This window comes from Bubalus bubalis, chromosome 3 (genome assembly GCF_019923935.1).
Source record: "Bubalus bubalis isolate 160015118507 breed Murrah chromosome 3, NDDB_SH_1, whole genome shotgun sequence".
Classification (NCBI taxonomy): Eukaryota; Metazoa; Chordata; class Mammalia; order Artiodactyla; family Bovidae; genus Bubalus; species Bubalus bubalis.
Genome location: NC_059159.1, coordinates 5873235 through 5888185, shown reverse-complemented (window position 1 = coordinate 5888185; position 14951 = coordinate 5873235). Strand labels below are relative to the sequence as shown.

Here is a 14951-nt window from a genome sequence, read left to right as displayed (position 1 = left end):
AGGACCCAGGCCTGCACGGGGACCCCAGAGCATCTTCACCTAACTGCCACGGCTGGGGGGAGCCTGCAGGAAGGGGTGGCTGGGGGACACGGGAGGTGTGGAGCATCTGCCCGCCGCGTTAATGAGGAAGTAATTCAGGTAGCCCGGGTTTCCCCATCAGCAGCTTTTATTAGAAGCAGGAGCAGCAGCGCTATTAGGGGCTGGGAGAGGCATTCAGACACGGTGGGCATGGGGTGGAGGCGGCGGCAGCCAGGCAAGTTGTTAAGCAGATTAGGAGGGGGGAGTGGGAGAAAAATAAAGAAAAGAGAGAAAGGGAAATGGGGCCGCAGAGAAGGAAATCAAGCACAAAGCAGTCCAGATGAGGCAGAGGCAGGGGGCCGCCTTCCGGGCCTGGCGCCTCTATTGTGTTCTGCGGGCTGTAATCAGGAGCTAATACAATCCCGCCTCATTGGAAAGGCCAGCGCGCCTCAGAGGCATCCCCGCCACTCAGTGCAGCGCGCAGCAGCACAATAGTCCCACTGAGATAAATAATAACACAAGCAGCCTCAGGTTTGCAGGCTCCCAGACAAGAGGTCACGGGTGACGTGCAGGGGCGGCCAAGCTGGGCTCGGGTGCAGGGTGGGAGTTTGCTGCAACACACCAGAATGAAACCGAACAAGAAGGTTTACCGTGTGGTTTAAAGTCCTTTCGTCTGTGTCAACTCTCAGTGATCCTATTTCGGTATCATTATCCCCATTTTACAGAGGAGGAAACTGAGTCTCAGGAATTCAGGGGTTAGTAAACAATGCCAGGTGGCTTCCCAGGTGGCTCAGTGGTAAAGAACCTACCTGCCAATGCAAGAGATGGGGGTTTGATCTCCGGGTTGCGAAAGATTCCCTGGAGACGGAAATAACAACCCACTCCAGTATTCTTGCCTGGGAAATCCCATGGACAGAGGAACTTTGTGGGCTATAGTCCACGAGGTGGCAAAAGAGTTGAACGCGACTGAGTGTGCACACACACACACAAACACACACGCACATCCAAATGATGCCTTATGGGCTGAATCTGGCCCACGTCTTATTTGTGTGAATAAAGTTTTATTGGCACACAGCCACGCCCAATCTTTTCTGTACTGTCTACGGCTGCTCTCTTTTGAGCTTCGAGGGTGGAGTTGACTTGCAGCACCAGACCATATGGCCCACAAAAGCTAAAATATTTACTCTCCAGCCCTTTACAGAAAGATGCTTGCTGATCCCTGGGTTAAAAGGCCTGTTGAAGGTTACAGAGCTAGAAGGAGGCAGAGCTGGCATTTCAGCCTGCTTTGTTCCTTTAAGGCCCCGAATGGGAGGGGCTGGGTGGCCTGGGGAGCCACCATGATGTGGGAGGGGAGAGAGCTGAACCAACTCTGTTCCAGCGCAGTCCTGGATGATGAGGGGCCAGGGGCAGAGGACCCAGACCATCAGAAGTCTCCAGGGAAGTGAGGCTCCTCATAATCAGCTGCAGAAACACAGACCAAGATCTCAGCTTCTGCCACACCCACCCCTGGAGCCTGGAGTGGGTCCAGTGAGCCTTGGACCAGCCTGGCCAAGACGGCACTGACCCTGCCCTCTGGGTTCCCCTTCACCCTTGCCTACCTTACTTTAAGAATTTTAGGCCAGCAGGTGGTCCTCTGAATTGGCATTTGCCTTGCGTTTTTCTGCCCAGGCCAGGCTGGCTGCATAATTAATGCTCCGTTGAAGCTGGAGGGGGCTGTGTGTGACTGAGGACGGGCAATGGGGAGCCCCTTTTCCAGGCTTGAGCGATGGGCAGGGTGGTTGGTCCACGTGACTGCTCCTGCTGAAGGTGATCACATCAGAGGAGCTTGGTGCCCAGGAGATGCCCTGAGTCCATCTGGAGAAACTGTGGGCTGAGCCACTTCCCAGGTGGAGAACAGCTGTCCTCCTGAACACACAGCCTGGCCAAAGGCAAGGGGGCGTGGGGATTTGGCTCTGAAAACATCCCAGCGTCCTGAGTTAGTGGTCAGATCATTCTGGCTGCCGCTGCTGATAATGGTGTACATCCCACATCTTTGCAGCCACGACTCTAGCTGCCGCTTCGTTCATTCAGGAGATATTGAATGAGCACTGGCCACATGCCTGGCACGGCTCTGGGTTCGTATGAAACAGTGGTGAGCAAACAAGTCCCTGACTCTGAAACTCACCTTTCAGAGAAGGACTGCAACTCCAGCCCAATCTAGTTGATTAATGCACGATCTAATTTCAGGATGTAGAAGTGCTATGTGGCTCAAATGGTAAAGGATCTGCCTGCAATGTAGGAGGCCTGGGTTTGATCCCTGGGTCGGGAAGTTTCCCTGGAGGAGGGCATGATAACCCACTCCAGTATTCTTGCCTAGTAAATCCCATGGACCAAGGAGCCGGACACGTTACAGTCCATGGGGTCGCAGAGAGTCGGACACAACAGAGTGACTAACACACCTGCTATCTTTGCCAGTTTTCAGTAAATCTAAATTGATGCCGAACTAAATACATTATTTTAAAAAAAGGAATGGAAGGGAAAGCTGCATAGAAGGAAGGGTCTTCCTCTTTCCTGTGTGTGTGATAGACGCAGATCATCTTGACACCGGGAAGGGTGACTTCAGCCGCCTGCTAAGGGTGGTAGGGTGGTGAGCAAAGAGGGAAGCCGAACGTCCGACAATATTGTCAAGCTTTGGAACTATCCGATTTTGCAACCCCACCTGCCCCCACCTGCTTCTTTTTATGTGAGATAATAAACCCTTTTTGTCAGAGTCCTTCTAGGTTGAGTCCTTCATGTTGTCTATTTTTTCCTGTTACTTGCAGCTGAAAGCATCCTACCTGGTCCATCTCATGGCTCAGACTTGTCCCTTTGACCCAGGTGGGACTGGACCAAGCGGTTACCTGTTGTTTGCCTGTACGGCCCTCCCTTGATCACAGATTGTGTTGCCCCAGGGCCAAGGCCAGTCAGCTTAATTAATCTTTCGTGGATCCAGGTGCCAGAGTGATCCCCGCAGGGCTGGGAGATGATTGTGCTGGAGCAAAAAAAAAGGGAGCCGCTAGACTGTGACAGCTGATATTAAAACGATTACAACTCACATCATATCCAGAGTCAGTGCGTTATATTCCTAATAAATAATGGGTTACTGCAGGTTAAGTGTCTGTTGCCGCATTCCAATGGTTGATATTTAATTAGCTCTGAAATTAAAGCGTTCTTTTATTGCCACACTGCCAGGACGACTTTCTCCCTAATTGATTGAGATTAAAGAATCTCCCAAAGATCCTGGTGTCCCTTTGTCAGCCCAGAGTGTGAGAGGATTTTAATGGAAACGTTTGACATTTCAAAGTGTGGCGTAAAGATCTTTAAATTAAGCAAAAGATGGTGTTCTTGTTCTACTTCAAAATCGGGGTGATGATGGACAAGGGAACACTTTTTAACAGGGATGACGTTATATGGGTGGGATGTTGGCTAAGGGATGAAGCAATTTGGCTATGACAGGGTCATGAAGGAGCTGGACTTCTTTTATTGGGGAGATGGTTGGCTTAGAGCTGTTTTCCAAGTTTGGGACACATGGAAGAGAGGCAGCCAAGAGTGGGCTTTCTCAAGACCCCTCCTTTTGCCTAGAGGGTGGGGAGATTATAGTTGACAGAGAACCGGCTCTGGGGCCCAGTCTGGGTTTGTACCCAGTTCTGTTACTTATAAGTTGTGGCCCCTTTGGTGAGTTACCTGGCCCTCTGAATTTCAGCTTCCTAATCCTCGATTAAGGTTAATGGCACCTGCCTCTCAAAGCCATCATGAGAATAAATTGAATCATATTGGCCAAAGAACTGAGTCTGGGCCATAGTAGCTGTTTAATAATGACAGCTATAGCTAGCTCCTTTTATAAAATTCCAAATTTATATTTGAAGAGAGCTTAACTGGTCATCTATGAGTAGGGTGGAGTGAGGCTATCACTGGGCTCTGAGTTAGGCTAATTACACCACCCAACTCCATACCACTCCACCTTGGTGATGTCTTGGGGGTATAAGGTACCCACAGCTTGGCTTGGCAGATGGTCTGACCAACTCCTTTGCCTAAGCTCCTCTTGCTTCTCTCTGTCTAGGTCCTTTGAGCCAGAGTGGCTCGTCTCATTTCAAGGTCTTTCACAAACTGAAATCTAAGTCTTGGCTAGGCTGAGGTCTCATCTGAAGGTTTAACTGGAGAAATATCTGACTTCAAGCTCATATGACCCCTGATTGGGAACTCAGCCTGACCTCAGCCTCAGCAGTACTGTGGTATAAAGAGGGAGCTGACTTCGGGGTAACTAAGTCCACAGCAGGAGTTTATACATTGCCTCAACCTCTGGTCTCAACCCATCTCCTAATTTTAGCTTTTCCTGCAGACTGCTTATTTATGCAAGAATCTGAGTGACCTGTCCTTAGGACAAGGACTATTTAAGACTGGGTGAGTGACGAAAGTTGATTTAATTCATTTGGAAAAGATCTTAAAGACTTCATTGCACTTCCAACTATGTCTGGAGCCACCTCTGAAAATGGCTGGTAGTCCATTCCACCCATAGAAGTTTCTGGAAGTTCACAAGTCTCTTCCTTAAAAGAATCAAGTCTGTCTCCTTATTGTTTTCACCAGTGAGTTTCTAGGGCTTCCCTGGTGGCTCAGCTGGTAAAGAATCCGCCTGCAGTGCGGGAGACCTGGTTTCAATCCCTGGGTTGGGAAGATTCCCTGGCAAAGGGAACGGCTACCCACTCCTGTATTCTGGCCTGGAGAATTCCATGGACTATAGTCCATGGAGTCAAGTCAGAAATGCTTGAGTGACTTTCACTCACTCACATGAGTAAGTGAGTCTCTCTGAGCTGCTTTAATTACCTTTATGATAATAAGAATATTAATAATAGACACTCCTAAGTAACCATTTGTCCAGTCTTCTGCTTCTGTCCTGTTCTGCTCACATGGCACAGTTACACTAACCAATTCCCGTGGTTGATGGACCCAGGTGACCTCTTCTGACCAATGAATTGGATCATTTCTGGGCTGAGTATTAATGGTTAATGTGAGACTCACTCTGGCTCTCTTTTCCCTCTGCCATGGTGGCTGGCAAAGTTCTCGGTGGTGGCTGCTCCATCAGCCTGGATTCCAGCGCATGGCCGATGACCACGCAAGGGCAGAGACCCAGAGGATACAGGGTAGGAGTTAGACTGTGAATGTTGGTGCAGCTGAGCATGAAAAGGTGAAGCACTGTAGCTTCACCTCTCCTATCCTAACTAAAGGTCTGTCTAGTCAAGGCTACAGTTTTTCCAGTGGTCATGTATGGATGTGAGAGTTGGACTATAAAGAAAGCTGAGGGCTGAAGAATTGATGCTTTTGAGCTGTGGTGTTGGAGAAGACTCTGAGAGTCCCTTGGACTGCAAGGAGATCCAACCAGTCCATCCTAAAGGAGATCAATCCTGAATATTCATTGGAAGGACTGATGCGGAAGCTGAAACTCCAATCCTTTGGCCACCTGATGCGAATAGCTGACTCATTGGAAAAGACCCTGATGCTGGCTAAGATTGAAGGCGGGAGGAGAAGGGGATGACAGAGGATGAGATGGTTGGATGGCATCACCGACTCAATGGACATGAGTCTGAGTGAACTCCAGGAGTTAGTGATGGACAGGGAGGGCTGTCCATGGGCGTGCTTCGGTCTATGGGGTTGCAAGGAGCTGGACACGACTGAGCAACTGAGCTGAGCTGAGCAGTTGCTCCTCGGTGCTGTACTTTAGTTCAGCGATCCTGGCCACTGCAGGAAGAGCATATTGGGTAAATGCGGGGGAATCTGGGATGTTTTCTTGCGATACTACAGATGTTTGCTCCGTTGGCAGTTATTCGGCTACACATGCACAGTATGAAGGCTGTGGGAAGCCAGAAGTAACAAGCTGCAAACCTGTATAATCTTATTTCCCACTGCACGTGGCGTGAAACCTACCAAAATCCTCACAACAAAGAACACAGCCTCCTGGAGGCTGCACACAGGCTCAGATCTGATCCGGGCTGGCCAGGGTATCAGGCCCCCTCCCCTGCCGCAGGTCGGCTCTCCTTCAGCCCGCCCCAATTGCAGGAAGGCAAATGCTGTCCCCAAGCATGGCAGGCTGTCCTCTGCTCTCTGGGATCAGCATATCCATCAGGTGGAAAACAATTCCTTGCTCTGGAGCGAGGGGGCTGCTGGGTAGGCGGATGTACCCTGCTTCCGTTTCATCTTCCTCTTAAAATGCGGTCGTTTGATTGAGGAGGGATTTGGGGCCAAATAGCACACGAAATGTATTATTCTCTGGGTTTATGACTGTCTGCTAAAATAAATCGCTTGGCTTGTGAAATTCAAACACATTGATGAAAAATAGCAGATGCCCATTAAATCTGACAATTAGCTTTGGGACTAGAAAGCTAATCAGAAACAGAGCCCTGACAGCGGTGATTTGATCCTGTCTTCCTGAGGATTCCTGCTGACGTTCATCAGCTACAGCACACACAGCTACGCACACACACTCACACGCACCTAGTCTCCTGTGGCAACAGGCATTCTCAGTCTTGTTTCTTTCCTAACGCCTCTGAACCATCACCTTGAGGCAGAACAGAGGCACAGATGCTCACATCCCAGGGGAGACCCAGGCAGGGTCCTCAGAGGCATCTGAACGCCGGCAAGCAATTTTAAAAAGGAAATGGGGGTCAAACTCTATCAGGGGAAGTCTGTGACAGGATCCCATGGCCCAGGACGTACATGGTGCTCAGATTCCTGCTCCGAGGATGTTTTCTTCCTTCCTAGCCTGTCGTGCAGCTTTTCCATCTTCTCTCCAATCCAAGCGCCAGCATCCATGCCTGGCCTGCAGACAAGCTCCCAGTTGCAGTCACTTTGTCTGTCGCTTGGCTCCAGGATGGAACAAATTTCCCAATGCAAACTGGGAAAATCCCCAAAGCACAGAAGCTGAGGTGGGCCCTTGCAGACTAGGGATGGAACCTCGTCCAGTTCTATCCCCAGCTCCCTTCCTCCTACAAAGGTGCCTGTGCTCTAAGAACCTTTGCAATCTGCCAAGCTGCACCTAGGAGTGTGGTGACTGAGACAGGAGGGTCCCTTCTAACTCTTGAGGCCGAGTCTGTCCTAAACCAGTTCAGAGATTACCTCTAAAAGATCCTCTTCCTGGACCCGGGCAGCCGTGATACTGAGAGCAAGTGAGAAGCCCTCTGGGCTGGAGGGTTTGCTCAGCTGTGAGCCCTGATGCGGCAGAGCAATGGCTTTTCACCTGCGTTGGTGTGTTCCTGCTGAGGACTGGTTTATGTTCCGACAGTCCATAATGGGATTTAATTGTAGTGATTAGGTATTGAATTTCCCTTAACAATCAGGGGGAATGTATCCTGACTTGGTAAAACGTGTTTGCAAATAATGGGATGATTAGACCTGTGTGTGCAACTCTACTCTGGGTGTGCAGAAGTGGGGGTGGTCAGGACCAAGGGGAGGAGGTGGGCTTTGAGGAGGTGAGACCAGACCTGTGGTGGGTGGTTGCAGAAGACTGCTCTCTGCCCCAGGGTCTTCCCTCCACAAGCTTGTGGTAGAGCCGGGTTGTGTGGGTGGATTGTGATCAATTGCATGCACTGATGCAGTTGGGAACTTAAGCCACAATGGTTCAGAGTAACAAACATCATCAATATTTATGTGACATAATAGGTAGCAATAAATATTATGAATATTACCTCTGCTGTAAGCATGTTCCATGTATGAGCTACTATATTCCTAACAATAGTCCTACCGGGTAGCTAAAGCAGCTATACCCCCAATGAAAGAGCAGGTACTGAGTAACTCGCCTGAGTTACCAATCTAGACCTACTAGTTAACTCTAGTTACTGACCCCTGATCTAGAGGTCATGGATTAACTACCGTGTGCGTGCTAAGACCCTTCAGTCGTGTCTGACTCTTTGCGACCCTGTGGACTGTGGCCGGCCAGGCTCCTCTGTCCATGGGATTCTAAAGGCAAGCATACTGGAATGGGTTGCCACTCCCTTCTCCAGGGGGTCTTCCAAACACAGGAATCGAACCCATGTCTCTTACATCTCCCGCGTTGGCAGGCGGGTTCTTTACCACTAGTGCCCCCTGGGAAGCCCAAGCTTAGGGCTCCAAGCTTGGGTTTCCTCTCTGTGCCCAGAGCAGCTCGCTTCTGCTCCACAGCAGCTCCTTGGCAGTGTGACTACCTTCGTTTTATCCCCTGCCTCCTCCTGTGGGAGTCAGAATGAGTAGATGGAATCTTGTTTCTGAAAACAGCGCTGAGCACTGCAATATGGCCATCAGGTTAAAACAATTTTCCACTGGCATGTCGCTGACTCTCCATGTACCTCTGCTTATTGGAAGGCTGACCCATCTGTTAGTACAGACATTTATTGAGCATTTACTGTGTAATTGGCACGATGCTTGGTAGCAAAGATCTAGAGATAAGAGACACAGGTCTTGGCTTTAAAGGAGCTTGAGTGCCATTATCCAGGTACAAGATATTCAAGTACAACATGACTCTAGGAAGAGAAAGCTAAACAGAAGGCTTTTCAGTGATAACTCAGATGACAGGAGTTACAGTCAAGGTGAGCACAGGGTACCCCAGGAATCCAGAGGCATGAGCCCCTCAGGCCTGGAGGGAGCTGGGCTCCTGTGATTTCCCCCAGGGAGGTGAGGCTTGAGCCAAGTCTGGAGCATGATGAGGAATTGAGAAGGTGATGGAGGAAAAGATGGGAAAAGCTTCAGGCAAAACCACAGCCTGTAAAAATGTCAGCGGGGTTGGGGGTGGGTTTGAGAGAGCTCGGCATTTTTTTGTAATGAAGTCACCTGGTAGAGTTCAAGGCAATGCCACAGCGGGTTGAGACCCTGTCTCAGGGATGCTGGCTCAATGAAAGAGGCCTTTGTCCCAGGAAGAACGTTCACTATCAATAACACTTCTTGGACTTCCCCGGTGGCCCAGTGGTTAAGAATCCGCCTGCCTGTGCAGGGGACATGGGTTTGATCCCTGCTCCAGGAAGAAGATTCTACATTCCTTGGGGTAGTTAAGCCCGTGTGCCACAACTACTGAGCCTGGGAGCCACAGCTCCTGAAGCCCACGGACCCTAAAGCCTATGCTCTGCAACAAGAGAAGCCACCGCAATGAGAAGTCCGCACACGGCAACTAAAGAGTAACCCGCTCTCCGCAACTACAGAAAGCTCATGCACAGCAGTGAAGACCCAGCACAGGCCAAGATAAAAAAAAACAACTTCCTGCGTTCTTCCCAATTACCCCCGCATTTTCCAGGCCCTGGGAAGACAGCTGTGACCAATGCTACAAAGGTAAGAGGTCCCTAAGAGGTCTCTCTGGCACCAGTTTTAATGTTTGGGGGTCTCCAAGACCACCCTCCGGTTCAGGGATTAACTGAAAGGACTTATTCAACTCAGCAAAGCCATTATTAGACTCATGGCTATTGCTGATTACAGTGAAAGGGTGGAGGTTGAAGTCAGCACGGGCAAGGGGTGCACAGGGCAACGTTCAGGACAGACCAGGAAGGGAGGCTCCCATTGTCCTCTCCCAGTGGAGCTGAACAGACTGAGCAATAATATGCAACAAGACTCAGGGAGCACTGCCCCCAAGAACAACTTGAGCGCAGCCCCTGATCACCACAACTAGAGAAAACCCCCCACGCAGCAGTGAAGACCCAGCATAGCCAAAAATAAATTAAAAATAATTAAAAACAATAGGGCAGAGGAGAAAGGCTTCTCGGAAGAGGTGACCTTTGAGTTAAGCTTCGAGGAAGGAGAATGCAGCATCACGCTGAAGCATCAGCGGTCATGGAAACGAAGCGTCAGTGATAAGAGCTGGAGTCTTTCACACCAATCTCTGGAACGAAAGCCTCCAGACAGGCAGACAGACGAGCAAGGACACGAGTATAGAAGACTGGGTGTGTTCCAGGAACAGACAGGAAATGGATGTGGCTGGAAACAGTGAGCCAGAGGGAGAGGGGTGTGCATTGGAGCTGGGCAGGTTCATCCTGCAGAAGCTTTGCGGGTCACCATAAGAAGTTGGAAATTTATTCCGAGAGCAGTGGAAATAAAACACACGGATACAGCCAGCTGATTGCATTTGATTTCCAACTTCAAGGAAGAGGGGGATGCACACAGAGCATCTAAAAACAAACTCATATACAATCAGTTGTCATGCAGGGATGCACACAGGGGGGAGAATCTCTTGGAAAACCAACTCAGAAGACCCTCTGGGGAGAAAGAAGAGTGACAGGTGAAGACCAGAGGTGCTCTCAAAGGCGAGAGCAAGAATCTAAGACCCTTTTCTCTTTGCAGAGCTGGAAAGCACTGTGTGTGTGTGTGTGTGTGTGTGTGTGTGTGTGTGTGTGTGTATGGTGGGGGAGTCTAATATCTGGAACCAATCTCTGCAATTCTGTGAAATTTCATGATGTCATTGATTCAGCTTTTGCAGACAAGACCTTCCCAGAGGCACAGAAGGGGCGGATGGAGAACCTCCTGACAGCACCTGTACCCCCTGTAGCTCCACAAGCGGCCAGAGGAAGAAGGACCCTGGTGGCCTCGGCTCTGGTCATTTCTCCCAGCAGCTTCCCCTCCTCTCCAGGCAATTACCAGAGACAGCTTAGGGGAGCGGTGGTTCCTCACGTGTCCCAGAAACTCCTTCCAGCGCAGGACGTGTCGGCTTCTTGCAGCCGTGACGCAGGTCTATCCCATATTTATCCCATTCCCACGGCAGCCTGGTCTTAGGGGAAGATCACTCCTGTTCTTCTCCCTTCAGGGGTACAAGGACGCATCTGTGGTTGGGGGGGAGGTTCAGGATGGAAGAGAAAAATAAAGCAGGATAATGTTTAGAGGGTGAGTGGGAGGTGGGGACTGGACAGTCCCAGGTTCTGCTCCAATGTCACCTTTTCAGAGGGTCTTCCCTGATCACCCTACACAGACTAGCAGCAGCCGCAGCCACCTTTTCTCCATCCGACCCTTCAGATCCCCACCCACACTTTCCACCCTGCTCGGCATCACAGGAGGCTGACTGAGGAGACTATCCCCCTGCCCTCCAACTGGGCTTGGCCAATAGAAGTGGCTAGAAGGTGGGAGGGGAATCAGGCCTCTCCCTAGCGGACTGGTCCAGGCTGATGAACCCTCCCCGTGCTTCCTCTCGACACTGCCCGCATCTCTGTCCCTTTCATCGTGCACCTGAGGACCTCTCTGCTTTCTGCCTCCTCTGTGACCGATGCCTCCTCTCCTCAAATCTTTATTCCCTGCTGCTAAGTCACTTCAGTCGTGTCCGACCCTGTGCGACCCCATAGATGGCAGCCCACCAGGCTTCACCATCTATGGGATTTTCCAGGCAAGAACACTGGAGTGGGGTGCCATTGCCTTCTAACCTGCTTTATTTTGCTTTGAAGGCAGATAGTTGTCTTGTTGTTGTTTAGTCACTAAACAAGTTTGATCCCTTGTGTCAGGAAGATTCCCTGGATTAGGAAATGGCAGCCCACTCCAGTATTCTTGCCTGGGAAATCCCAGGTACAGAGGAGCCTGGTGGGCTACAGTCCACACCAGGCTTCCCTGTCCATCACTAATTCCAGAGCTTGCTCAAACTCATGTCCATTGAGTTGGTGATGCCATCCAACCATCTCATCCTCTGTCACCCCCTTCTCTTCCTGCCCTCAATCTTTACCAGCATCAGGGTCTTTTCCAATGAGTCAGCTATTCGCATCAGGTGGCCAAAGGATTGGAGTTTCAGCTTCAGCATCAGTCCTTCCAATGAACACGAAGGACTAATCTCCTTTAGGATGGACTGGTTGGATCTCCTTGCAGTCCAAGGGACTCTCAAGAGTCTTCTCCAACACCACAGTTCAGAAGCATCAATTCTTCAGCGCTCAGCTTTCTTTATGGTCCAACTCTCACATCCATGCATGACCACTGGAAAAACCATAGATTTGACTAGACAAACATTTTTCAGCAAAGTAATGTCTCTGTTTTTTAATATGCTGTCTAGGTTAGTCAGAACTTTTCTTCCCAGGAGTAAGCATCTTTTAATTTCATGGCTGCAGTTACCATCTGCAGTGATTTTGGAGCCCAAGAAAATAAAGTTTGTCACTGTTTCCATTGTTTCCCCATCTATTTTCCATGAAGTGATGGGACCAGATGCCATGATCTTCATTTTCTGAATGTTGAGTTTTAAGCCAACTTTTTCACTCTCCTCTTTCACTTTCATCAAGAGGCTCTTTAGTTCCTCTTCACTTTCTGCCATTAGGGTGGTGTCATCTGCATATCTGAGGTTATTGATATTTCTCCCGGCAATCTTGATTCCAGCTTGTGCTTCCTCCAGCCCAGCGTTTCTCATGATGTACTCTGCATATAAGTTAAATATACAGGGTGACAATATACAGCCTTGAGGTACTCCTTTCCCAATTTGGAACCATTCCATTGTTCCATGTCCAGTTCTAACTGTTGCTTTCTGACCTGCACACAGGTTTCTCTGGAGGCAGGTAAGATGCTTTGTTATTCCCATCTCTCTAAAGATTTCCACAGTTTGTTGTAATCCGCACAGTCAAAGACTTTAGCGTAGTCAATGAAGCCAAAGTAGATTTTTATTTTTTAAATTCCCTTGCTTTTTCCATGATCCAATGGATGTTGGCAATTTGATCTCTGGTTCCTCTGCCTTTTCTAAATCCAGCATGAACATCTGGAAGTTCTCGGTTCACGTACTGTTGAAGCCTGGCTTGGAGTAGTCTCCTTACACTGCATTATATAAACAGCAGACTATTGCTCTAGTCTTTTTCTCCTACTAGAATGCAGGCCATGGGAGGGCAGGTGCTCTGCTCACTGTGGAATCCCTGGTGTCCAGGATGGAATGTGCAGGAGCTGACTGTTTTGCTGAGTGAACCACCAATAGGAGAACCTGCACCCTGCTTTGTCATCCCCTCTGCCCCACTGGGCTTTTGGGAACTTCTACTGGGGGCTGGGGTTCGTGGAGAGGTAAACGTCTTAGGAACACAGGTCCAGGGGGATCTCAGAGGATGCTGGAGGTAGGGAGGGTGCAAGTTCACGGGGAGGAGGGGGTGAGGACTTTCTTGTCACCTGAATTATATGCAGACCAGGAAATAAAACGCTTTCACCTTTATTAGCACTGATAAGAATAATAGTCCATTCTTCAGGCTTTTAAATCTTACTCCATCATCATTTTCCAAGCCAAGCTGCCGAGCATTGTGGGGACGACAGGCTTGATGAGGTTAAATCATCCTTGGTGGCTGGAGCTTCTGCTAATGCAAGACCCTAGGGAGGGCCCAAGCCTTCCCTCTTTAACTGAAGACCAGCTGGAGGAAAAGGAAGGATTCCTGAGGGTGAGGGCTGGACCAGTGCTTTTTGGACATTGCGCGCCTGCCCCCAGCTTAACTCAGCACAAAACATACTAACAATGGCAGGGGTGAAGCCCTGGGGCACCAGGCCAGACTGCCTGGGTTCAGATCCTGTGCAACATTGAGCAAGTTACTTGACCTCTCTGGGCCTTTTTCCTCTTTATCTAAAATGGTGAGATAATAATGGTAGATAATCGTGAGACTGTTGTGGGGATTAAATGCATTAATATAGATACCGTGCTCAGACCAGAATGGCTTGCTTATTCGTTGGCCATAATGTTTATCAGTTGGGAGCATATTCTCTGTCAAGTGGGCTTCCCTGGTGGCTCAGATGATAAAGAATCTGCCTATAGTGCAGAAGACCACGTTCAATCCTGGGTCAGGAAAATCACTTGGGAAAGGGCATGGCAACCCACACCAGTCTTCTTGCCTGGAGAATTCCATGGACAGAGGAGCCTGTGAGGCTACAGTCCATGGGATTGGAAAGAGTCAGACACGACTGAGTGACTAACACACACACTCTGAGTCAAGTATAACCCAGGCAGGCTCTGGTCAACCCTAATAAGCAGCTAAGGGCCTTAAAACCCACACCCGAGGTTATTCATCCACACCCAAGGTCACACACACATACCTTGTAGAGGTCAGAGCTCTGGTTTAAGACAGGCAGTGGGATCCAGGTAGATGCCCCTGTTAAATTGCCTGAGACGTCACTCCCTGAAGTGGGGGGCAGGCTGCATGTTCAGGGTGGGGCTTCCAAGAATCAGATGAAGCCCTGGGGAGGTAGAAAGGGAGGGGCTGAGGAACGGGGCAGGGATCCCTCCTCCTGGGAACCACACGTCCCAAAGTGCCCTGCACCCACAGGGATGGCACACCTGCTTCCCTGGGATTCAAGTCCCCTTCCCGAATGTTTTGTCCCTTCCGAATGACAAGACTGGCTGCACCAGGGATCAAGGAGCAGATGCAAATACCATGGGGTAGGATGGGGGTTCCCAGAGGGTGCCGGTGGTAAAGAACCCGCCTGCCAATGCAGGAGACATAAGAGACGTGGGCTCAATCCCTGGGTTTGGAAGATCCCCTGGAGGAGGAAATGGCAACCAGCTCCAGTATTCTTGCCTGAAGAATCCCCATGGACAGAGGAGCCTAGCAGGCTGCAGTCCATGGGGTCACAAAGAGACGGACATAACTGAAGCAACTTAGTACGCAGGGTGGGGGTCCGGGTGGGGGGCTGAGAGGAAAAGCGAGGCTTGGGGCCCAGGGCCCACGTCCCCGAGCACAGGAGAGCTGGGGCGTGGGAGTCCCTCTGCAGACAGCCCTGTTTGTATTGACCTACCTTATTTTCCGAAGCAGATTGATCTTGGCTTTTAACAACTTATCTAGGACAGAGAAGCCTCTTGGAAGCCTTTTCACGTGGTCGACAGCCTGGGGGGGCCCATGTTTGTGAGAACATGACCATGAGACCGCCACCCTCTCCCTAGCACCAAGGTCAGGGGCAAAGCCCACAGTCTCCACCGGAGCTTCTCACTCGCAGTGGAAGCCGGACTGGAGCTCTGCTCTTGCCTTTGACAAGCCGATTTTCCCCAGAGA

General features: G+C 50.1%; 1 long non-coding RNA gene across 1 annotated transcript; it reads right to left on the bottom strand.

Annotated features, from left to right (window-relative positions):
* Positions 1-1089: 1089 nt before the first annotated feature.
* LOC123332501 lies at positions 1090-3245 on the bottom strand. The gene is made up of 2 exons (XR_006549275.2): positions 1617-3245; positions 1090-1479 (listed from the first exon to the last, which is right to left on the bottom strand). It is a non-coding gene; the product is annotated as an uncharacterized LOC123332501 (long non-coding RNA).
* Between the last annotated feature and the right edge of the window lie 11706 nt (positions 3246-14951).